Source organism: Canis lupus, chromosome 17, assembly GCF_003254725.2.
Source record: "Canis lupus dingo isolate Sandy chromosome 17, ASM325472v2, whole genome shotgun sequence".
Lineage (NCBI taxonomy): Eukaryota > Metazoa > Chordata > Mammalia > Carnivora > Canidae > Canis > Canis lupus.
Window position 1 is genome coordinate 43,739,346 of NC_064259.1, and position 26,071 is coordinate 43,765,416.

The window sequence follows — 26,071 nt, forward strand, 5'->3', positions numbered from 1 at the left end:
TTAGAACAAAGTGAGTATAATTTTAATGAAAAAAAAAAACCCTTAAAAGTAAATATTTGTTTTTTTCTATAGATTTCTTTGTGGTGACCAATACTTTAGCAATATTTTATTTACAACAACATAATTGAACATAAAGGGCTAATGTCTTTCAATGAACATTCTTCAGAAGCTTTATATTGCATTATTGACAGTCCAAAGGACACTTTCTCATAATGGTTTGTTTTTCCTTCAAGTAGCTACTTTCCATTGACCTGTGTGATGAAGTTCATTTCTTGCCTTACATATCCCTGTAAGATTTTTTTAGTCAATTTTTATCTCCTTAGCACTTGGTTATCCTGTATAACCCTGTGTAGGACTTTAAAAGATACTGAAGTCTCATTATATATTCTCAGGCATAGATTTCTTTTGCACGTGCTAAATAAAACACCACTGACTCCACTTATCAAACCACAGAATTTTCCATTTATCCCAAAGCTTTGTTTCCTAGACTAAAATAAACACTGTTCATTTGATTAAAAAAAAAAAGTTTTTGATAGCTCTTTGTGTTTTCCATTGTTCTTAGTTCAGGTATATGCTTATTTATAAATCCAAAGATCTCCATAAAACAAGATTCTCCATTTGGACGTTATGCTTGCCCTCTTTCCTCCTCCATGACAGACACTCTCTAACTTTACAGTTCAAAGCCTGGCACAGTGCCTGGAACATAACGAGTACTAAATAATGGAATGAAATGAATTAAATAATGTAATCAACAATCCCACCTCCAGTGAAGATCTAAGCATTATTAATGCACAGTAAAAAAGCTATTTTTATTTAAAAAGATAGTACAATAAACAGGATTCTTTAGATGTACAAAGAGACTGAACGCTCATATGATCAAAATGTGTAAAATACTGAAAGCATGAATAGGGACACATATACTCTTTCTGGTCCATTGCATGGGGACAGGAGAAAGAAAAGAAGAGAGACTTGAACCTTGGGAATTATTTTAGGATGGACATAAAAAATAAGCAGAAGTTCACTACTCCCGAAGCTCAGGTCTGCTGCTTTCCCAGAGACGCTGATCATGTATCTCTGGACACATGGACCCCTGGCCCTCAACCTTAAGGAGCCAAAATGAAACTGCTTTCAGAATTGGAGAATAAAGGAGGAAAAGAGATAGGCTCTACTATATAAAGTGTTCACAGGATCCAGTTCTTCACGGAGCAGAGAGAGGATAAGACAGGTAATGTAAAATAAGGAAGTAAGCCTGAATTTCTGGAAGTCACCAGAGAATGGTGAGTACTGGAGTAAATAAGCAACAGAATACAGTTCTGAAGGGGTTGCCTCTACTATTGCCATGGAGGAAGACAAATGAGTGTTAACAGATCTTTGTTTTTCAGATGTCAGAGTCCAGATTTGTATGTAAAAAAAAAAAAAATCTAAATTTTAAGTATTGTTAACTAATTGAAAATAAGAACACATACAAATAGTATGCTGTAAAAAAAAATCTTTCCGCTGAATTTGGCTAATGGCTGCTAGTTGGTGGCCTCTGAACTAGCAATCATTCCTTCTTCTAAATGAGGGGGCAACAAACTATCACCTTTGGATTAAAGCCAGGCCACTGTCTCTTTTTGTAAATACAGTACTCTTGGAGCACAGCCATTCTTATTCTTTTACATATTGCCTATAGTCATTTTTGCATTACAATAGCAGAGTTGAATAGTTGTGGCAGAGGCTGTCTGGCCCACAAAGCCTGAAATATTTATGACATGACCCTTTACAGAAAGTTGGCTAACCTCTGCTCTAAATATTCTTTTTCCAGCCACCACCAACCACTGCCAGGAAGTGTTTTTTTTATAACTACTCTACATGGCAAAAAGACCCTCTATAAGTTAGAGCTTCCTTATTGAAGGGAATATGTGAAGCCCACACTCAGATACTTAGATTTCAATGTGTTCCTGAAATAATTCTAGACCAGACTGATGTTCCTATGTGAGAAACAGTAGGATCTCATCCAACAGACTGATAGAAGACTATTGCCTTTATTTCTAAAACGTATATATATTATTTGACTGAATTAAATAAAATTAAGAAAAGATCTTGGCAAATATAATTCTAAGTCTTAATAGTTTGTATATATTATTAATGTCCATACTTCATGGCAGGTAAGGTCTATTTGGAGGGGTGGATAATATTCCCAATATTGCTATTGCTGTCCAAAGTTGGTTCTTAATCTAGACATATTCCTTAGAAATTACAGTTGCTTTACCAACAAGTAAACAGTTTGCCTCCTGGGTCTATGGAAGGCACGAAATCCTTTGAAAGTATCATTTGTTTTCTTACTTTTGCCCCCCCCTCATATAATACATACTTAACAGGGGGCCTTTTAACCCAGGTCATTAAGTATAATAGTCTTTGGCCCATGTGAGCTGTGAAGCAAAAGCTTAACAAGTATGTAGTAGCTAATAACAGGCCACTGCTTTGTGTCCATCTGAAAGATGACATTTTCTCTACCGGGAAGTAGAACAAGGAGAACTCCGAGGGCCTTTGGTTGGTGGGGGCCAACAGGAAAGTCAAGCTTAAAAACCTTCTAGTTTCCTTCCAGTCTATCTTTATATGATTGTACCACTTAATATGAAGTGCTAGAATGTCCTGAATGGCCAAGCACTTCTGTTAAAATGAGCACTATTAATACTAATAATACCTGTCATTTATCAAGCCCTTATCTTGGGTCACACACTTTTAGGTGCCTAACTGAATTATCTGATTTATTCCTTAACAACAACCCTATGAAGCAGGTACTATGATTATCCATCCCTATGTTACAAACAAGGGACTTGGGAAACAGTGTTAAGTAAAAGCACATCATATCCCAAAGAAATGAGAAGAGACATATTTGTCCCATGGCTTCTCCTCTAACAGGCATTTAAACATGATTTGACTAAATGAAAGCATACTTGAATAGAGATTATTTCCACATCTAAACTCTTCCTTTGGTTTAACTTAACCATCAGAGTTACTTTCATTCTTACAGACTTTTGGAATACAATTTAGCTTTATAACTGCATCAAGTACATTAGCAATGAAAAGGAATATCTAGACAACCCAATGAGGATCGGTTTTCAACTAATTAGTGGCTTGGATAAACACTGCACTTCTGCCTGAAAAACTTACAGGTAGCACAAAAGGCATTTAGATTTAGAGCTAGGAAATCTGGTTGAATGTAAATGCATTCCTGGGCATTGAATCTCTAGGACTCACTCACGTGTCATAACTATCTCATCAAGGTGCTTTCTTATAGCTGCTAGCTCTATATAAGAATCTTATAAAGGAAGGATGGAAGGTGCTTTCATGCCCATTTGGCAGATTAATAAAGCTAGATACAAAAAGAATAAGTGAACAGCTCGCTTTCATGTAATAACTAGAGTAAAAGCTAGCAGTGGAAGCTCAGATTTCTAATTCCCAATCAAGCAGCCTATTTTTAGATGGGAAGGGTTCTGAATTATTAAAGACAACACACATAAGCCCTGGATCGAAAATTCAAGGTATCAATCTAAGATTATGGGATTTTTCATCAGTAGGGTCATGTTACTTAATTCTGGCCTCAATTTACTTATGGGCAACATAATCCACTTCTCATGGTTGTTTTTAAAAGTGCACTCCAAGAGTAACCTGCAAATGAGGGTCAATCTGCAAACTGTCACCAATTTACAATGAGACAAACAGAAACTCAGAGCAAGTATTTAAAAACTCTTGTAGGAACTTGGAAGAGTAATTTTATGTTTGGCAAAGTTAACTTTTGAATTAGGAACTGTATTTTATTTGAAGGTTTTTTTAAAAAAATTACTATTCATTTGAATTTTACAACAAATTAGATTTTTTTTTTATTTGAAAAATAAAACAACGGTCCTTCACTTCTCATAGGTGAAAACATTAATTTAGAGCCATTGGTTCAGTTCCATGTAGGAAAATATACAGAATTTTTCTTTTTATCATCTTTTTAAATTTCCATTTGTGATAAAATAAATTTTAAATTACATAAATATGCAAATTATGTATAAGGATTTAAAAATTACTGATTGATCAAATTTGGAGGTTGCTAATCTAAGAAATTATATAAGGCAAGATGTGAAAATGTTATATTTATTCCTAAAGCCTTACAGAAGTAAAAGGCTTGTTGAAATGAATCTACATATCTTTCCTAAATGCTACCTACGTATATTTACAATGCTGTGTATGGAGCCAGGCTTTTTCCAGAATTATGAAGAATGGACTCATTCAAATTTTGTATCTGGAAATGGTAGCTTAGATTCTTTTATTTAAGTTTCTTCTGTAACACTGCACTCTGAATCGCTAGCACATTATTTGGAATAAAATTATTTTCAATAAACTAAGTTTGCATAACAATTAGGTACTGGACATCTCTTTCTAGTGATAGGCAAATTTCTGTTTTAGTTACCTATAGATGAGAAATTTACAAGTTCTCAAGGAGATACATTCCAGCCTTGCAGATAATGTGTTAGAAGGCTTCTCTTTATATCTGCCTCTATCATTTCCACCTATTGGTCCAAGTGTCCAGCAAAGAGCAAGCAAAGCAATTGTTACCCTTCTTGCACACAAAGCCCTCCAGAAACTTGAAATTAGCGCCAGGTTTCACCTTTTTTATTTTTTCTCCATCATGCTAAAGATCCCATCCCTGCAACTGTTCCCTGCAGAGTTTGTCAACTTAGAAATTATTGACATTTACGCCAAATAATTGTTTTGAGAGGCTGTCCTGCACACCCAAGGATACTTAATCAGCATCCTTGATCTCTACTTGATTAACACCAGTAACATCTCCGTCGATCCCTACTCATGACAAATAAATATTTCCCCAGACATTTCAATTTTAAGGAGTTAAAATAGCTTCTGACTGATAACCACTGTTCTAAGGGATTCTAAGAGTAGGTACAATAAATGGATTCTAATGATCGGGAAAAGAAAATCTTTTAATAAATAATAAAATGTTCCCCAAACTAAAAGTAACTTCTATTAAGCATAGCAATCAAGCCTTATTCACCATTACTAAAACCACTTAACAGAATCAGAATAAAAACCAACTATTATGCATATGTTTCCTCCATGTTTTTTTCATGACTTGATAATTCATTGTTTTTAGCACTGTTATTCCATTGTCTGCATGTACCACAGTTTATCCACTCATCTACTGAAGGACATCTTGGTGGCTTCAACATTTTGGCAATTATGAATAAGGCATCTATAAACATCCATATGTAGGTTTTTGGGTGGACATAAATTTTCAACTCTTTTGAATACCAACAAATGCAATTACTGGATCATATGGTAAAAATAAGTTTAGTTTTTTTTTTTAATGAAAACGTTCTTTTTTTAATTAATTAATTTATTTATTTATGATAGACATAGAGGCAAAGACACAGGAGGAGGGAGAAGCAGGCTCCATGCCGGGAGCCCGACGTGGGACTCAATCCCGGGACCCCAGGATTGCGCCCTGGGCCAAAGGCAGGCACTAAACCGCTGAGCCACCCAGGGATCCCCAAATATGTTTGGTTTTGAATCTGAAAATTTATGTACTGTAGGATTCCAACTATATGACATTTGGAAAAGGCAAAACAATGGAGACAGGAAAAAGATACTTGCCAGGAAATGGCGGAAGAAAATGATGAATAGGCTGAGCATAGAGAATTTTTAGGGCAGTGAAAATACTCTAGGGTGCTATAATAGTGGAATCATGTCATAATACATTTGTCCAAATCCATATAATATACAACACTATGAGTTGAACCATAATATAACCTATGAACTCTGGGTGATTGTGCGTGTCAATGCAGGTTCATCAGTTGTAACAAACGTACCACTCTTATGAGAGATGTAGATAGTGGAGGAGGCTGTGTGTGTGTAGGAGATGGGCTTATAAGAAATCTCTGTACTTTCCTCTCCTTTTGCCTAAACCTAAAATTTCTCTAAAAATTGAAGTCTTAAAAAAAAATACTGACTTTCCAAAGCCTGTTTCCTCCTAAATAGCATGTGTGTATGTGTGCGCATGTATGTATGCTACATAGATACAAATATATTCTATTCCTTATCAATATCATGACATCTACATATTCCATGACTGAATTTTCCACATTGATAATGATATCTATAAATGCTAGACTAGTCATTTTACAAGCCCAACCTGATATGGTCTAAATAGTAATTATTCCATCAAAACAAAGAATTTTTGTGTGTGTGTGAGAAACGCATGAGTTCTTCTTCTTTTCTGCCTGGTGGCAAAAGGCCTCTTTACTCAAAAATTAACAGATAATCATCTTCCTCTTATGAATCCTGATAGCATGGCCACTGCTATCAAGCAACTTTCTTTTTGAACAAGCACAAATCACAAATCGACCCTCTGAAGCTAAGCAGGTAAATACATATAATTAGCTGACTTTCATTTTTTTTCATTCCATGGTACCCCACTTGATTCCTGAAGAGGCTCTATCTTTTATATGTGAAGCCAGAAAATAAGAGGGGAGGAGAAGTGTTACAGGACTGTTAATAAACCCATTTGCAGGTCTATCTGCCTGGTAGGCATCCAACTGGGTTTCACTTATATAAGGGAGAAATAAGGGAGAAATGCAAAGAACTGAATCAGGGCAGGTGGGGGAGTACACTTAATAATTCCTAAACCCCTCAAAACATGTAAATAATTTAGTTGTAAAAAACAATTAGATGGAGAAATGGTCTTTTTACTCCTGATGCAAAATTACTTCTTGGACTTTTTGTTTTCTTGGAATTGACTGATTATCATACTTGGAATCAAAGCCAAGTTTCCTGATAGAATATTCAATCATTATTTCACCTTTTAACCTAGAGAAGTTAGTTGAGGAAGGGAAGAAATTTGTAGTTTCATAAACCTTACTCAATATTTAGGGTGTAAGGAGTGTCTGAAATGTGTTTCTGACAAGTCATATTCCAACTGACATGAATATGAGACAGTGTTCCCAAGTGAAAAAATTTCAGCCCAACTTCTCAGCTATTTCAATACATTTGCTTCTGCCTCCTTGGAGTGTGTGTGAGACATTGTCTGTGGCCATAGGTTTTGCTAATTAAAGGAGATAGGTACTAATCTCCCAAATAGCATTTAGCTCACTTCCCACAAAGCAGGTAATGCAAATCAGTGAAGAGAAAGATAACGACCCCACATGGCCTTAGTATCAGGAGGTGGCTGGGTATCAGAACTGGTGAGTCAGTAGCAGGAAGGCTGTTGATGAAAAGGATACATGTCCCATGCTCCCAGAAATGGCCCTAGCAGTATTGTTTGGGTCTATAGGATTGCCAGGGATGATTTTTTTTAAGACAATTACAAAATGTGATTTTAGCTATTAGTTTAACTATTACCAATGAGCTCTTTTTTGTTTGTTTGTTTGTTTGTTTTCTGTTTGTTTGTTTTTCCAAATAGCATATGGGACAATACTTTGTGAACCACATACATTTGCACAACAGGCCTCAGGTAATCCATAGTTTGGCAGTTTGAGACCTCTCCCAGAAGGTTGACAATCAGTAAATTATTTTATCTTAAGCTTAAACTATATCTGAAAATGCATATCTGGACAAAGTTATTACATTAGAGAATGGTAGAAGCCGAAATGACTTCAAAGACACCTAATCTTTCATCTTCACTTTCCAAGGTTTCATAGGCATTTAGTAGCAGAAGAGTAGATTTCCTGACTCACCCAAGAGGGCTTTATATTTCATCACTTCACCTTCAATTTGTAGGTAAGAGTTCCAGTCCTTTTGTTATGAAAAATAGGTAAATAAATAACTGTATGACTATTACGCTCTCGTAAATAAATTAAAAATGTATCTTAAATTCTTTTTTTTTTTAGATTTTATTTATTTATTCATGACAGACAGAGAGAGAGAAAGAGAGAGAGAGAGAGGCAGAGACACAGGCAGAGGGCGAAATAGGCTCCATGCAGGGAGCCTGACGTGGGACTCAGTCCCGGGTCTCCAGGATCACACCCCAGGCCAAAGGTGGCACTAAACTGCTGGGTCACCAGGGCTGCCCAAATTCTCTCCTCTTTCTGAACTGCCTCTCCACTTTTTTATTAAATCTGCCACCAGCACATGCATATTACATGGATCAAGAGAATTAATATGGAAAGAAAGAAAGAAATAAGAAAGAAAGAAGAAAGAAAGAAAGAAAGAAAAAGAATTCTGAAATGCACCAATTCTTGTTAGCTCAAAATGCACTGTTATAATTTAAACATCCTAGTAGAGGAGTAGTGTTGCCATTCCATTCATTGACACATGCATCTACTATTAACATCAAAGAATTTATGAATAAAATTGTTAATTAATTTGAGGAAACATTCATATTTGCTTAGAAAATGGTGCTAATACTCCACAGTGACTTCACACGATAAAAAAGTGGGGGTACCATCTCTAGAAACTGCAAAAAGAAAACAAAAATCAACACAATGAGTGAAAAAATGTCTAACTCTGAGATACTTCATTTGCTTAGCCTTTTTATATCTTTGAGATTTGGGCCTGTCAGATGATTTTTTTGTCTGTACAATGAACATCTTGCTAAGTCATCTTAGGTCTGGCCTTCTAATAAATGACAAACTGTGTACTCTTCAATTCTACATCACCAGGGAAGAATGATAAAAAAAATCTCAATATTCAATTTCCTTGCTTTTGTCCCTGTATACAGAAATTCTATCATGACTTTACTCCTGTTTTGCAAATTTAATTTCCTGCTGGTACTTCCAAGTAGCTATCTAACTAGACGGTCTTCCGCTGATATTTACCCTAATAATAGGGAATTCATGGCTCCTTGGAAAATTTCAATAAAAAGCACTGGGGAAGGCCCTCTGGTTTTTCATTCAGTCACTGTCTAGATAATACAAGGACTATGCATTTTACTGGTTTATAATGAACATTGGAAGGAAATAGTTCAACTTGTGGCTGGAAAATGTACAGTACAAGCTAGGTCAGAATCAGTAGGCAATCCCAAACCTTATCTCTTAGCATTCTAAACTGGGAATTACCCAGCTCTTGTTTTGTTGCAGTTTTGTTGTTTTGGTGGTGAAATGGGGCATGGTGGAAGTAGAGATGGTTTTCAAATGGAGAAGTATGCTTTGTAAATGGAACACCCACCCCCATTCTCTCCTTAAGGTCTTCTTTGTAAGCACTCTAGCCACACTGAAAGAGATCTTAAGACTTGAGGCAAAACTCAAAAATTTAGATGCCAAAAGAAGCCAACCATGCTACATAGGTGTCTGTATGCTATTTGAATATTTTTCACTTCCAGAAAGAAATATGCTATCTCATTTTTTCTTGATATATATGGCCTTTCCTATATACCTTTCTATTTTTACCTTTGATAAAAACATAGATAAATAAGACTTTGCCATTACAAAAGAACAAAAAAAACAACAAGAAGGTAAATGGCAGCTGCCTTTGGCCTGAGCACTGGGTAATAAGAGAGTATTGTGAATTCTATAGAGAATTAGTTACCCAAAGGGGGCAAGTCATGCCTATACTGGAGCTGAGCATAGCCATGTAAGAACATGAGTCCAGTGGTATGAAATACCTAGGTTTTTAAAGAGAAGATGGGATTCAAGTATGTATATACAACCTCTTGATTTTTAATATTAGCTGATTTTTAAAAATTTTACATTGGCCAAAAATCAAATAAAAGCAAATAAAAACTTAAGTCTACATATGTGAGCCACCAGTCAGGGACCTCTAGATTAGAATTGAGGGCCCCTCCCTGCAGCATCTGACCTATTATTTAGAAATATTTTTGATCACAGGATTTTCAAGCACCCACAGTCATGATTTTGAACATTTTCTGCTGTCAAAGTTCTAGAATGGAGATTGATAAGATTTAGTAAAAGTTTAAACTGACAGCTGACCAGCCTTAGTATATCTGGCCTGAAGTTGGCTTTCAGAAACAACTACCACACTTTTATACCCAAATCTCTATGACAGTAATATTACTGCCTCAATTGCTTATAATTGGCTTCATTGCCTAGAGGTGGAGAAATCATTACCCCCCCAACACATACATCAAAACATAAGCCTTTATCCTCATACTGCTATATTTATTATAAAGTAAGCTTTTACTGATAAAGTAAGTTCCAGAGACTGTGATATTTATGACTTCTTCAAAATGTCCAGACTTCCATCACAAGAATGGATGAAATGTTCATATTTTGTAAAATATATTACATGGCATATATCTTCATTTTAGGAAAATTATATAGGCAAGGATATAGGAAAAACAAAACAAAACTAGAAATCACCCATTAATTAAACACCTAAAGACAACCAATACTTTGGAGAAAGTCTTTCCATATATATTTATTTCTTACATACATGAGCACGTACTATTCCATACTGTAACTCACTCAGCAATGCACCAGTGACTGAGGGCTCTATAACCTGGTATCTAGTCTTTGGCTCCTGTGTTTCTACCACCTGGAATAATCTGACATCCAGCTCAATAGCTGAGGAGCCTGAGGCTGGAGGAGGCATTGGGTCTACACTGAATGTCCCAACTCCAAATATTATAGCCTTCTCTACCATTCAGATAAGGGCTCAGTTGATTCCTATCTTTATTGTTCTCAAATGGTACTAAGTGTTTAAGTTCTAACCACTTAAATTGAAAGCAGAAGTTGTGTATGCCAAATTGGGGACTATGTGGTGCCTTTAAAAGATTCAGCAGAGGAATGGGCATCTATCAGACTGTTAATACATTTTTTTGGACATACTGAGCAAGTAGATAGAGTGGAATGAGTCAGATCTCATTCTCTCCTAGTGCAATAGCATGTGTAATGTCAATAACTGGAGGCCTGCGCATTAAAAATATAAATCCTGTGTTGAAAAATATGGCAGCTAATTCTCTTCTAACTTAGCCCACAACCCCTGTTTCATTTTGACTTAAAGTTGACTAGTTCTGCCTGGGCTCCATCCCTCCTCACCTTAAAGCAAGAAAAATGTGCCTTCTTAGGTCCCATCTCCTCTTGAGCACTTCAACCCATGACACTGCTCCTTCTTCCAAGAGGTGTGGAATCCATCCTCATGAATGTACATGAGAAACTGGTATCTAAATGGACCCACACTTTAGTGGGTCGTGAATTGCCTGAATCCAAATCTAAACTAAAATTGTAGGAAATTATCCTTTCTTTCAAAAAATTTGTCACTAAGTGATCAGAGAATAAGAATGGATGTTGCTTTCTTGGTTCTAGCCTGTGAGTGCAGAGATTTCCTCTTCCAACCAGAACTGACTCAGGTTGAATGCACTGCAACATTCAGGATGAAATGAAGTGGCATCCTTCTAACTGGTCTCCTTCCAAATCAGTTTCCACTTAAGGGTAGTTTGACCATTAGAGATCGCCATTCCGTCTTTGGCCATGGCAGTCCATGGAATATGTGATCTTCCTAGTGCCAATGCATCCATTAGGATCTTCATAATACTCCCATTCCCAGCTGTTCATGGCCACTCTCATTCCATTCATTCACCTCTCCCCAAATCCCATCCTTATCTGTAGGGCCTCTAGCATTCCAGTTGCAGATCTTTTCTCTCCATCTTTATGTATTTTAAAATATAGTTAAGGAGGAAGGAGCACCCTTCCCCCCAAAATTACTTTAATTGTCGTTTATCTTCTTTTCATCCATTCATTATAGGAGAGCAAAGTAAATAATTAACATTTTAAAATCACTCACAGTCCAGCAAGGCAATAACTGGCTACTGTGAGGCCATATCACAGGGCCAGAGCCAGTTGAAAATCAGATAAACCTTTGTTTTGATATCATTGTCTTCAGTAATACCTACGTCATCTTCGTTCCTTACCCAACTCCTGCCACCTTCCCCCTTGCCCGTGGCTCCTGCCTCTAGACAGCATGGATCTCGTTACATATTCTAAAAGTAGGGACTATGTCTCTTTTACTTCCATATCCCCAGCCCTAAAGCAGCACTAAAACATAGTCCATGTTTAATAAGCATGTGTTGGATGAGTGAAGAAAGGGAGGATTAAAAGAATGCAGCTCTTCTTCCCAAACAGATGTAAGAGTTCCAGCCTTTAAGATTTAATGAGTTCTACTTCAGGAGAAGGAAGATATCTTGATGTGGGAGCATCTAGGCTTTGTAACGGATAAAACTCAGCACCATCATCTCTTGCCTGAATTCTTACAAATGTCTCCCTAGTTAGTCTTCCTGTTTCCATTCTTCCAGATATTTTCCACAAAGGAGTCAGAATGATCTTTAAAAAATGTAAATTGCATTATGCTTAAGACCTCCATGGCTTCCCTGTAATTAGGATAAAATGCCAACCCTTGCTTTGCAAGGTCCTTTATGATCTGACTCGGCACATGATGCCACACACTCTTTCCTGCCTCACAGACTTTCTGCGTGTTCAACTCTGGGCTGGAACCCTTCCCTTCACTCTACTCTTGCATGGCTGGCTTCTTCTCTCCCTTCAGGGCTCTGCTTAAATGTCACTTGCTCAGAGAGACTCAATTAGAACAGCTCATCTCAAATTAGTTCCTTTCTCATTTTTTCCCTTCCCTCTGTTTCAAGGTTTTTATCACAATTGTAGTTAATTTTTTCTGTTTACTAGTATATCTTGTATATTCACTCTATCTACCATGTCTTATGGGATAAGGAACATATTTGTCTGAGTCAGTGTCTCCCAGTGTCCATTACAGTACCTGGTGCAGAGTAGGTATTCAGTGAATGTTTGGTAAATGAATGAACCAATAGTGATTAACTGTTCTTCTACCTATCTTCATCGGCAAGTGTTGTCCAGCTAGCTGTGGTATGGAGTGACACCCCGGGCAGGAGAAGAGCTGGGACCAGGGAGCACTCTTCCTTTCCCCAAGCCTACTCACAACATTTTGGGATCTGAACCAAGACTCTAAATCTAGAATTTAATTTTGGAATTCTCTGACTCCTTGGAGTTCTGTGCCAGAATATGAAGGTAGGAAACAGTTGGCCCATGGTCCTCAAAATCTTGTTCTAGCCCTTTTCTCTCCTTTCCACACTCAGTTCTATCTTGCTTAATAAGAGGGCTCATCAAACCTGTTCCCAACAATTTCCCCTGACCGCTTCTTTGCCTAGAGGTGTTCACACCAGCAGCTCAAGCTGCCCTCAAAAGAATGGACTAGGAAGAAGGTCCAAGTAGGTCTTAGAACTGGATCTGGGCTATTTGGCAGGGATTTCTGTGTAGTCTAAATGGCAGATGGTATGAGCTCTGCATAGACTCCTTTGGCTGCACTGACTCTTCTCCCTGTGGGTAGGAGAATGCTGGAGGAGGGTCCCTGGAAGAAGCCTCTAAGCACAGAGCTAAGTGCTAATATTACCCATGTCAGGTCAGGTGCTAATATTACCCATGTCTAAGGGTTGTATTGTCTCTTTCTAAAAGTATATTGACATGGCCTTTGCCAAGATTACAATGAAAAGACATTCTAAAGCCAAAAATAAGGCACTGAGATGTGTTGAAAAGTTTGAGAAAACCTAACATCTGTTTTGATAAAAGTTTTCCAACCAACTAATGTCACAGACCCCTCACCTACCTCTTACTTCCTCATCACCTCACACCTGCTTCTGTGCATAGGCTTTTACCCAATGAGGTACAAACCTATCTATGCCCATGTCTCAAGCCCCACTGGCAAACATGCTGAACTCTACAAAGAAACCCATACTCTTCCTCTATAAACCACATCTCAAAGGTACCTAGAATTTAAACCCATACTCTACCTCTATAAACCACATCTCAAAGGTACCTAGAAGCTAAATTCTATTAGTTCAGGGCTTGCCAGTCTTTCAATGTATGCCAAGGAAGCTACTAGTGTTGACTTTCCAGAAGCTGCTCTTTCCAGATGATATTTTTTCAACTGGAGGATTAGTGTCATATATCACCAACTAAATGCAATGGACCCTCTAATATCTGAACCTTTTTTTTTTTTTTTCCCACTGGAAAAGTCTGTCTATCTTTCAAGCAACTGATATTCAACAGTCGCTGGCCTGGCAAAAACATGGCAGTCACACTGGGAGACACAAGTCTATTTATCAAACAATTATCAATTACCTAATAGTTCTGGCTGTTCAGGCACATAATGAACTCCTTGGGTATTTTTTTCTACAATGTTTCTTAGTCAGAATATATGTCAGTGCAGCCTGGAGATGTTAGCAAAATGATGAAAACCCTAGAATCTGAAGGAAAAAAAGAAGATAGGTCTCGCTCTGAGATAAGTCAAGGGGAAGAATCAAAACTCAGTTTTAGCTGTCACATCATTTCAGAAACAACAAATCTGCTTGGTCTCACCTGTACTCTCCACACTTTTGCTCTGCCTCCTGACACCTAACCCAGAGTGCAAGTCGCTAAGTCACTGAATGGCAAAGGTGCAAAATTTAGCTCTCATTTTGTTCAATCCGGGTGTTTGTGTATGACAAAAAATGCTTCAAAAAAGGAAAGCATTTGTCTAAGGGCAAAATTCATCATCATAATCATCATCATTCTCATTGTGATTAAAGCTGCTAGATTTTAGCAGATCACTTATTACCCATCAGGCTTGTACTGAGCACTTCACACTCATCATATTAACATGATGTTGAACTGAGTCTATAGAAATGGTTTCTAATCTTAAAAATAGCACATGACAAGTAAAATCCATTTCTATAGCCTCAGTGTTCAGGCCTTACATGAAGATATCTCCATTTTTTTCAATTGTGAATTATGTGGCATTTAACATGGTTTTTGTTGCTGTCATTTTGTTTCCAAATGGAACCCAAATTTTATGCTACATGGACATTATATTCTATTTGGTTTATTTTACTTTATTTACAAGTAAAATTCACCTATTATAGATGGCTCTTGGATTTTCCAAGAGCCAAACCTGTAGTCCAAGTATAAAATTACATTTCCTGGGAATATTGAGAAGAATAGGCTACAAGCTCTTCTGGCAACTCCTCACAAGAAGCCCCATGGACACTGGTTACAGTAGAATAGGGAGTAGGAAAAGCATTAATATTTTTGTGGGGACTCTAACTCATAGTTGGATAAAATATATTTTTCTATGTTTGTTTTAAAATAAATAAAAGGGATGTTAGATTGCATTGTAGTTTCAACTTCTAGATATAAGGACACTGATTTCTTGGACTTCAGGAGTACCCTAGATTATAGTTAAAACAAAAACAAAACTACAAACTTTTGTTTTGAACTAATTATAGACTAATAGAAGTTGCAAAAATAGTTCAGACAAGTCTTATGTAAGTATCACTCAGTTTCTTCCAGTGGTGGCATCCTACAGAACTAACAGTACAATGATACAATATAATCAGCTAACGTACAGATCTTACTTGGTTTTCACCAATTTTTGTATATACTCTTCTCTTCTTCCCTCCGTCTCTTCTTTCCTTCCTTATTTCTTCCTTTCTTCATTCCTTCCTCCCTTCCTTCCTCCCTTCTTTCCTTCCTTCCTTCTGAGTATGTGTCAGTCTGTGTATGGGTGTGAAGTAACTAAGACAAAATGGATCAAAACTCTACCACTTCCTGTGGGACTTATAAACTCTCTGAGACTTTCTGTTTCTCCCTGTAAGATGTTTCTTTGTGTTAGGTAGGGTCTTTGAAAGCATTAATGATGAGGTAATGAATGCACATGAAGTGCCTGGTCACAGGTGAACCTCCTTAGCTAAACAATGTTTTATGAAACCTAGAATTTTCCATTACTTTGGTTTGCAGGTATAACTACAACTTGTGGTGCAGTGCCATGAATATCATTTACTTAAAAGATACTTGCTGATGATACTAGGAGGAGAGAAGTGCAATATATCCATTATACCAATTGCAACCTTCTCCTTCTTACCTCAAATATGTTCTTCCTCGAGGAACCCCAAATTTATAATCTTATATTCATTGAGCTCTTTGATGGAAATCCTGCTGAGACCTAAGCAAGATAACATCAAATAGAAATAACATCCTGGCTGAACTCTTAGACAAATGCTATGGGAACTGGGAGCACTTTTTATGTATCAGTCAAAAGCACTTTTCCCGTCTTTATCTGAACGTTGCAAGTCAAAGTAAGACATTCTGGAAAACTATGTGGGAAAAACAAAAAGGGAATGGCTGCTTTGAAAAAGTTTTCCTTGCACACAAAAAAACGTTGTTCCTACCATTTTTAAAGAGGCTTTCCTAGTAAATTTTAAGTTTTTAAGTTATTTGATAGGCTAACAGAATGGACTTTGCCAGGTGTATATTATCCATAACTTTCCAGAAATCCACATGCAGTGCACATTTACTTACTTCCTTAATATTACTCACACATAAAATCAAGGAAAGATGAAACAACAACAAAAAGCAAATCTCTATATTTTGTTGCTGCTTAGGAGACAGTCATGATTTTTTTCACTATATCTCCTCCATTTCTCTGAGCATGTTACTGGATAAAAAGCTCTCTGTAAACCTCGCTAAAGACTAAATAACTCTCTCCAGCAGGATTCAGATTTCTATTACTTTATACATTGGAACGTCAACGAGTTTTCCAAATCAATATTACAACAGAAATGTGACAATTATAATAGAAGGTATAGAGGAAGAACACAGAAGAAGTTGCTTCCTTATTCTATTTTTGGAGGAAAAGGGCAGGCAGAAGCAACAAAGGAAAAAAAACATAAATGAAGGCAGAAGAGCTACGGATGACCCATGGCCCTACTTGTGGATGATTAAAACATAGCACTAAATAACCACATGACAAGTATTATTAATAATTCATATTAGAAGAAAGGTGTTTGCTTCATTTTTAGATAAAGAAAATAAAGGCAATCACACCATATTGGAACAGAATATAACACAGGAAAACATTAGTGAAGGTTTGGGCTTTTTAAACAAATAAGAAGTTCATTTCAACTGTATCATAAAATAAAAATTAGATCGTAAAAATGAAATTATTTGGTTTAACAGCTTTTCTAATCCCTTTTTAAAAAGAAGTAAAGAAAAAAAAGAAAAAAGAAAAAGAAGTAAAGGAGTGAAGAAAGAAAGGAGAGAGACCCTGAGAGAGAGGAGGGATGGAAAAAAAGACATATTTTTCTTCCCAGAATTGGCCTCTGCAAAGAGCTGCTTTGACTTCCAAATGCATCAGCTCATCTGAAAGCTTGGGAGCAGTATGTGAAGGGAGTGGAAAATCCTCTGTCAGCTTCTTCAGGCATTCCAAGGTATCCAAAGAGATACTCCTGGCAGCACTTGCTAAACTTCAACAATCCTGAGTAATTTATGTCTTTGTCATCCACTCCCTTATTTATAATGGTTCTATAATTGAGGATACCATAGGAGGGAATTACACCAATAAACAGTCACTACACAGTCGTTAAATTTGGACAATGTAATATTATTATAATTCATATTTGGGGGTTATATAAGAACACATGTGTCAAGATCAGAATCCTCTACCACTAAATGTATGTATTTATTTAACATCCATAGGGCCTATCACATGTGAGTCACTACGACTAGTGGTATGGCTGAAAAGACTATCCAACCAATACTTACTGAGAATCCATTTTTTAATGATTTGTTTATTTATCTGAGAGAGAGAGAATGCACATGGTGGGAGAGGCAGAGGGGGAGGTAAAGGAACAAGCAGACTCTGAGCTGAGTATGGAGTCAGACCACACGACCATGAAATCATGACCTGAGCTGAAATCACAAATCCTACACTAAACTGATTGAACCACCCAAGCACCCCTACTGAAAATCTATTTGATTGTAGACACCCAGATTTCAATAGTAAATAAGTCAAAACAAAGTTCTTTATGGAGCATATGAATAACTCAAAAATTCTGCTTTTAAGTAGCTCTCATCCTGGGGAGGGTGGAGGAAGACACACCTTTAGACAAATAAATAAAATACGGGGAAATGAGTTTTAATGCCATGAAAGGAGGGGGAAAATAAACAGGGTAGTTAAGAGCAAAGATTCTGGAACCAGAATGCTGAGAGCTAACCCCAGCTCAGCTACTTACTAGAACAATGGGTAAGTGTCTTATCCTCTCTGTGCCTCAGTTTCTTCATCTGTGAGATGAGATATATACTAGTGTCTTTTTCAGGTGACTAAATGAACTAATGTTAGCAAAGTTCTTAAAATAGTGTCTGGCATTTTGGAAATACTGCATACAGATCTGCTCCATAAATAACGTACCATACTGAGGTGATTTAAAGTAACATGCCAGAATAGGTATGGGTGCTTCTGAGGAAGGGGAATAATTATAAAGCATAAATTTCTAGCAAATACTGGAATTTCAGCCATCATTACAGACACCACTTGTTCTATAATTTTTTTTAAAAGATTTTACTTATTTATTCATGAGAGACAGAGAGAGAGAGAGAGAGAGAGAGAGAGAGGCAGAGACACAGGCAGAGGGAGAAGCAGGCTCCACGCAGGGAGCCTGATGTGGGACTCGATCTCGGGACTCCAAGATCACACCCTGGGTCAAAGGCAGGCATCCAACTGCTGAGCCACCCAGGGATCCATGTTCTATCATTTTTAAGTCCAGATTTACTTGCCCTAATTTTACAGCAAGAAAACAAGCACAGAAAGCTTAGGAGATTCAATCATCAGAGCAAGAGAAACTCCCAGAAAAAGAGAATTACTTGAAATACCTTACTACAGCTTGAATTTATCCATCTCATTCTTTGAACCACTTTTAACCTAGCATCCAATACTGCATGGATAACCTGTCGCCATAATGAAAAATTCAAGATGCTGTAAATGCACTAGATTTCACATTATTGTCAAAACACATTCCTGGGGCCCAAATATTGAAAAGTTTCCTTCTTATGGTTCATTCAGGACAGATAGAAACTTCTCTACTCATGGTTCAGGCTGAAGCTGTTGCAGTGGGAGTGAAGGAACACTCAGAGGCTGCAGGGATACTGGAAGGCTTGGAGGAGGGAGGAAAGGCTCCAATGCCAGGCCAAGGACAGAACAACAAGAGTAAGCCTTCTGGCCTGGAAAGATGGAGACATACAAAGGAGGCTCCCAGAATCATGAAGGGGGAGGCAGGGGGAGAAGAGAAGAATGAAGAAGCAAAAGAGGAAATGGGAAAACATGGCTTGATCATTAAACCCTTGAGTACATGAGCTCCCAGTCCCTAAACATATGACTCAATAGCACTGAGAGACAGTGGGAAAAAACCGTGAATTCTAACTCCACTTATAAGCCATGTGTTTTGGGGCAAATCATTCATCCTTTAGGCAAAGTACCTAGAGGGGCACCTGGGTGGCTCAGTGGTTGAGTGCCTACCTTCGGCTCAGGTCATAATCCCACGGTCCTGGAATTGAGTCCCGCATCTGGTTCCCCAAAGGAAGCCTGCTTCTCCCTCTGCCTATGTTTCTGCCTTTCTCTATATATCCCTCATGAATAAATAGATAAAAATCTTTTTAAAAAGTGTCTAGAAAAGGGATCCCTGGGTGGCGCAGCGGTTTGGCGCCTGCCTTTGGCCCAGGGCGCGATCCTGGAGACCCGGGATCGAATCCCACGTCGGGCTCCCGGTGCATGGAGCCTGCTTCTCCCTCTGCCTGTGTCTCTGCCTCTCTCTCTCTCTCTGTGACTATCATAAATAAATAAAAAAATTTTTAAAAAAAAAAAAAAAAAAAAAAAAAAAAAGTGTCTAGAAAATATATACTATATATATATATACATATATATTGTGTGTATGTATATATATACACACACACATATATGTATAAATATATACTGGATGCGTGTTTCTTTCTTCTTTCTGAACTTGGTTTATTGACTGTAAAATAGGCATATTAAGATCTACTTCACAAGGCTATTAATGTAATTAAATTCAGTAACATATTGGAAAGTTCCATAACAAACTTCTTGTGTAGAATCAGAACTCATTTTTCTTGTTATCCGAAATTATGAATACCCACCTGCAGGGACTGTTGCTCGTAAGAGCAGCATGAACATGAAAAACCTCTAAAAATTCCAAGGAACCAGTCCTAGTAACTTTGTATAGAATGGAAAAAAAGGAGAAATTAGATTAACTCCAGCCTAATGGCTCCCTCCCCATACTCCCCATGTAATCCACCTAAGAAAAACTCAACCTTCACCTCAACTAATCTAGGCCTTTAAATTACTTGAAAAATTACCAACACCTCAGAACCTGCAAAGCTCTGTAATAACAGAGGAATTTAGATCTGATTCTGGTGAGTCTTAAGTGACTTATTTTATTTTCTCCAGCTCACATGTACATTACTGAATAAAATGATGAAAACATGAATGTGAAAGGAGTAGATGATAAAGTGACAGTTGAGGATACCATTAGAATGATGACAGATTGGGATCCCTGGGTGGCTCAATGGTTTAGCACCTGCCTTTGGCCCAGGGCATGATCCTGGAGTCCTGGGATCAAGTCTCGCATCAGGCTCCCTGCATGGAGCCTGCTTCTCCGTCTGCCTGTGTCTCTGCCTGTCTCTCTCTCTCTCTCTCTCTCTCATAAATAAATAAAATATTTTTTAAAAAAAGAAAGATGATGGATTGAGTAGGAGGTTTGTCACAAGTTCCTTGGTAAGTGGTGTTTTGAGAGGATATTGGAAAGATGCCAGAGATGGAAGCATAAACCATCAGGTGAGTGTCACTAACTCACAGAGAACCACATAAGAGATAAGAAAGCCTAAGAGATTCTGGAACAGAAGCCATGGAATTTGAAATAATTAGTGTGCCAGTTAAGTGGGAAGGAAAAATAGAAAGATGATTTCAGAGTAGAGGTCAAACACTTCACCAGAAAATAAGTTATAAGAGATCAAAGGGAAACTAGGAAACTAGGGTGGAGAGGGTGGGGTGGGAATTTATAAAAGGGTGAAACTGTGACTCCATGACAAAAAAGAAAACAATCTACAACAGATACTTTGAAGATAAAATCCAAATAATGTATGTGCTTTAATTCCTGGATTCTTGTCACCTGTGTCTAACTGTCCTTTCAACCAGGAAAACTGCTTTAAAGATTAACAGCGATTATTAGGCTGAAAATTGATGACCCAGCAGTTATTTACTCAGAAAGAAAAAGGGGGGAGGGAGAGAAAGAGAGAGAAAGAGAAAAGGAAGGAGGAAGGAAGAAAGAGAGAGGAAGACAACTGTACCTAGATGAAATTGGCATCAACTGGAAAACCAAAAAACTAATCTAGTCATGATTATTCCCAAAAATTGAATAAGAAGTTGATGTTGCCTATAACAGATATGATTCAAACAATGAAAGCTTTAAAAAAGAAGAATTTAAAATCTATCAATACCTGTACAACCTCCAACTCAATCATTATAGCCTACATAGACACTGCATTTGCAACTCTTAAGTCCTAATGTATGAAGCAGCATAATGTTTCAAGAAAAAATAAATTTGAAGCCAGAAAGTTCTGAGTTCAAATCTCAGGTTGGCCACATATTAACATGTGCAAGCTTAGAAAAGTAACTGTGACAGTCTGAGACTCATTTTCCTCAATAACAAGAGAAAATGAACTTGTGAAGTTTCCAGCTTCCCAGCCTTGCTTGTGTAACGCAATGAGATTTTATTTTTAAAGTGTCTAGGATGCATCAAGGGCTCAATTAACAATGTTCATTCCTCAGACTTCTAAGGCTGGCCTCAAGGCACCATATGTGAGCTGCAAATATAAAATAAGTTGACTGACTTTTAAACAACAATTAAACATAGCCAAATCTTTTATTGCACAGTGGATGTTCTTGCAAAGTAGATCCCCAGGAAGGCTATGCATGACACTCAACCAACCTGCCCTTGCTGACAACACTCACTGCTGGAGCCCCCCTTCCAGAACTGCTGTAGGAGCTCTTTCCTTTAATTATCCACAAAGGTGGAAAATATCATTCTTTTGATGGGGGCAATTGATTTCTGGAAAAAGTCACCATCACTTGGATCCAAGTCTGACGAGTAAGATCTAGCTAAAGTGTGACCACTAAGCAATGAGACTGATTTTCTCCTGTGACTCATAATCTAGTTCAGAATACAGTTTCAAAAAGTCCTGGATCCTGCCAAAATAAAAGTGCCAGTACATGAAATAGGGGTATAAGAACATTTATTGCAGCACTGAATGTAGAGGCAAAAATTATTGCGTGTGTGTCAGTAGGGGTATGATTGAAAAACTTGTGTTTTAACTCTACCACTAAAGATTATGTAGCTGCCACCCAGAATGAGTTAGGAAAATCTTTCTCAAACTGTGTCCCTGGAATAGTAGCATCAATATTTCCCGGGAACTTGTTAGAAATGCAAATTACTGGGCCCTACCCCAGATCTACTGAATCAAAAATTCAGGGGGATAAGGCTCCATAATCTGCATTTAACAATGTTTCATGTGATTCTGATGTACGCTACAGGTTGAGACCTGGTGAGATAAGGGATGCCCTGAATTTACCTACAATAGGAATATTTGAGATATGTTAAGTAATAAAAGCAAGTTGCAAACCAGTAAGGAACACTTACAGATGAACTAGATTGTGTGTGCCTATGTGTGCATGTGTGTAGAATAAATTACATGGTAGGTTTTTGCCAGACTTTTTATATGGATAGAACTGATGATGGTGGGTTAAGGATAGATGGAGAAGGGTGACAGGGTGGAGGGGAATATATAGATATGTACCTTGTATACAGCATCTAGAGAGATAGGTTTACTAACTGCTCTCCTCATTCTCTGGCTTTTATTCAAAGCCAACCTTGCATTCCTTTTAAATCTTTTATTCTTCTGTGAAAGCGAATAGTTTCTTTTTCTTCTGGAAATCTCATGTTAGACGTACTGTCTGTGAGTGAACAGCACATAGGCATACTTAATATGTGTTATAAATCTCCAAAGACCATGCAAATGTTGACTGGTTAAATGGCTGTCACTCAAGATTAGTACGATATATGTTGGTTTCTACATTTCCAAAGAAAAGAAAGCTTTGGATTGACAGCAGTCTACCAGGAGGACAGATTCACAAAGACAACTTTTTTCTTCTATGGACAAAATGTAAAGAAGTTAACTAAGCCCAAATGATCCTTCATGGGGCAATACCTGACTTTCGCATAGTCTTATCTGGACTAAGTTGTGGGGGGAAAAGTAGTTTATTTTCAAAGCCTTTATACTTTCATAGAAAACTGAAAATTTTAAGGATTTTCCAAGTAAACTCTGGGAAGAGGGAATCCTTGTGAGTCTTGGAGAACCCTGCAGACTACCCAACCTTCCAGCACATTCATGGCCCCATGACAATGTCCCAAGTCTTTGCCTGCTTAGCAGGCTTATTCAATGACCCACCACGTTCAGCTCGAGTTGAAAATACTTGATACCCTTATTTAGGACTGAGTGGTCTCTCCCATGAGAATCAAAGCAAAGTGACAAAGGGAAGTCAGCATAACATACCCATAGCAGACTCTGTTGGTGAAAAAAAGCAGAGGATTGTCAAAAGCACAGAAAAGCAGCAGGAAAAAGAGGCAAGATCAAGTATGTATCTGACACAGACTGGGTATATCCCAGGTTAGGATCTCAAGCATTAATCAAGGCAGTAAGGAGAACCTGCCACTTTCAACAAACTTCCCTGGCTCCTGCCTGGTCCCACATTCTCAGTGAGATCTTTATAGGATAAGCAAAGACTATCCCTTTCTTACTGAATAAAAAAATCTATTGTGGTTCCTTGAATACCCCAGATCTGAACATCTCATGCATGTCTTTTCACATAATCAAATGTCAGATTGGTCTGTGGTCCTTTTGGCCTGCCAGCCCTTTTCCATCAGCACATGACATGAGGGGTCAGCTTGTTCGGTGGTGCTCAGTCTGGTGTGCTGGTACATTAGAAGCACCTAGGAAGCTTTTTTAATGCCAGTGCCAGACCCCGCCTTAGACCAAATCTATCAAAATTGTTGGAAGCAGGCAAAAGGGGAAGGTCTGGGCATTTGAAATTTTTAGAGTTTCCAGGAGTTTCCTATAAACCTAAGATAGACAACTACGGAACTAGCTGTTATCTAAGTTGCTAGAGGCAAGATTAGAGTTCTGGTGTGTAGTTGAAAGAGGTGAACTTCAAGGTCCTTTCCAAACAGAAGGGTCAGTGAGTTTCAGAAAGCAGTCTGCTATGGAAATGATTTTTCACAAATAGCAGTGGAAGGGCTTCTTCAAGGTTAAAGAGAGAGGCTTTGCAAAATGAATCGGAAAATCAAGCCCTCTAGCTAGACAATTCCAACCAACCAAACATAAACATAAATATGTATTTTGTAGTTGTGCCAATAAGCTTCTATAGAACCTTAATTTAGTTTTTTACCTAATTTTTTATTGGTCTCAAGAGTCTAGAAAATCAACTCTATAATTTGACACAGTCCACTTCTTCTTAAACTTTATGTAACTCCTGTAACTATGAATAAATCAAGCATCAGTAGTCTCTGATTAATAAACACTGAGCTGTATTAACTACAAAATACATCAACCACATGAATAATTGAAACATCCAAGTTTTTCAGACAGTCCCTCAGTTCTACCAGAGGTAACTTATCAACTGGCCTAAATAGAATTACCCTAAATATTTCTAGGAAAAAATTTGAAGGCTTATTTATTTCTTCAAAGAGCTAGAATGAAGTTAGACATACTGTACTGCTTATTTCTGTAGCTGCATTTACCAAGTCCCCTGGCACTTATGCAAGGACACAAAAATAGAGAGATATTCCTTCTTACCTTTCTCACGTGCAGCCTACCTTGAACTTTAGAAGGAAGTAGCAGGGGTGAGGGAGGCAGTAGAGGATAGTAACTGGAATTTCAAGGAAGTTACTTTTCACATTTTCAAAAGTAGATCACCCCTTTAGATCTCCTTGGCAAGAAGCAAGGGAGTTTAGACAGTGTCTGACTTTTAAACAAAATACACTAAACCAAAGAATCTTAAAGAGCAGAAAGCCTAGCAGAGGGATACAAGGAGGACAAGCACGTGTTAAATGCTCTGAAAAAAAAATAAAAATAAAACTTAGAGCATCCTCACACAAAGGTTTAATCTCAAGAGAAAAAAACATGAAGAAGAATGCAAATCCATCCACCAATCCACTCTGAATCTACTGTGTGCTGAGCCTTGCAAGTGGTGCAGTGATGAATCTGGGAAGGGAATTCTAGGGGCAAAAGTAGGCCAAGTGAGAAGTTGGTATTTTTTTCCTGTAATGGTGATAATAATATTAATGTTATTAGTAAATACATGTTCCGTACTTACCAAGTGCCAGTGCTGTACTAAAAAAGCTTCTGCACACTTTTTCTCACCAAAATCCCAAGAGACAACTAGTCAGATCTATTCCTATTTTTTTAAAGATTTTATTTATTTATTCATGAAAGATATATATATATATAGAGAGAGAGACAGAGACAGAGACATAGGCAGAGGGAGAAGCAGGCTCCATGCAAGGAGCCTGATGTGGGACTCGATCCTGGGTCTCCAGGACCACGCCCTGGGCCGAAGGCATCCGCTAAACCACTGAGCCACCCAGGGATCCCCTATTCCTATTTTATAACTAAAGACTCAGAGACTCAAAGTGTTAAAGTACTTTGTCCAAGGCCATCTAGAGAGAATTAATTGCTGGGTCTTCAAAAGTACATCTAAAGGGATCCCTGGGTGGCTCAGTGGTTTGGCGCCTGCCTTTCACCCAGGGGCATGATCCTGGAGTCCCGGAATCGAGTCCCACGTCGGGCTCCTGGCATGGAGCCTGCTTCTCCCTCCTCCTGTGTCTCTGCCCCTCTCTCTCTCTCTCTCTCTCTCTGTCTATCATTAATAAATAAATAAATCTTAAAAAAAAAAAAACAAAAAAAAAAACCCCACAAAAGTACATCTAACCTAGTTTAAACCCTGAGTCTTAAACAATTAGTGCATCTAATTGTAAGATCTGAGAAGTCAAAAGACAATTTTATAGTGGTGACATAAACCCCTTTGATAAATCACACAATCTATATTCTAGTGGAGCATCATGCAAAGTGGCCTTGCTTTGGGGTCTAAGTAGCCTGCTCCCTTGATGTTCCAACAGGACTGCTACCTCAACCCTCACGTACTGAGGCTACATGAGTCTGGGATAGCT

General features: G+C 37.8%; 1 protein-coding gene and 1 long non-coding RNA gene across 11 annotated transcripts in view; one reads left to right on the plus strand and one right to left on the minus strand.

The window, feature by feature from the left end:
• CTNNA2 (catenin alpha 2) overlaps window positions 1-26,071 on the minus strand; it is a 1,086,013-nt gene that overhangs the window by 175,435 nt on the left and 884,507 nt on the right. The window lies entirely within an intron of this gene.
• Window positions 17,980-26,071, plus strand: part of LOC112664289 (uncharacterized) — a 69,827-nt gene continuing 61,735 nt past the window's right edge. For both annotated transcript variants that reach the window (XR_004806171.2, XR_003139625.3), the window contains exon 1: window positions 17,980-18,021. This is a non-coding gene — a long non-coding RNA (uncharacterized LOC112664289). The remainder of the gene's footprint in view (window positions 18,022-26,071) is intronic.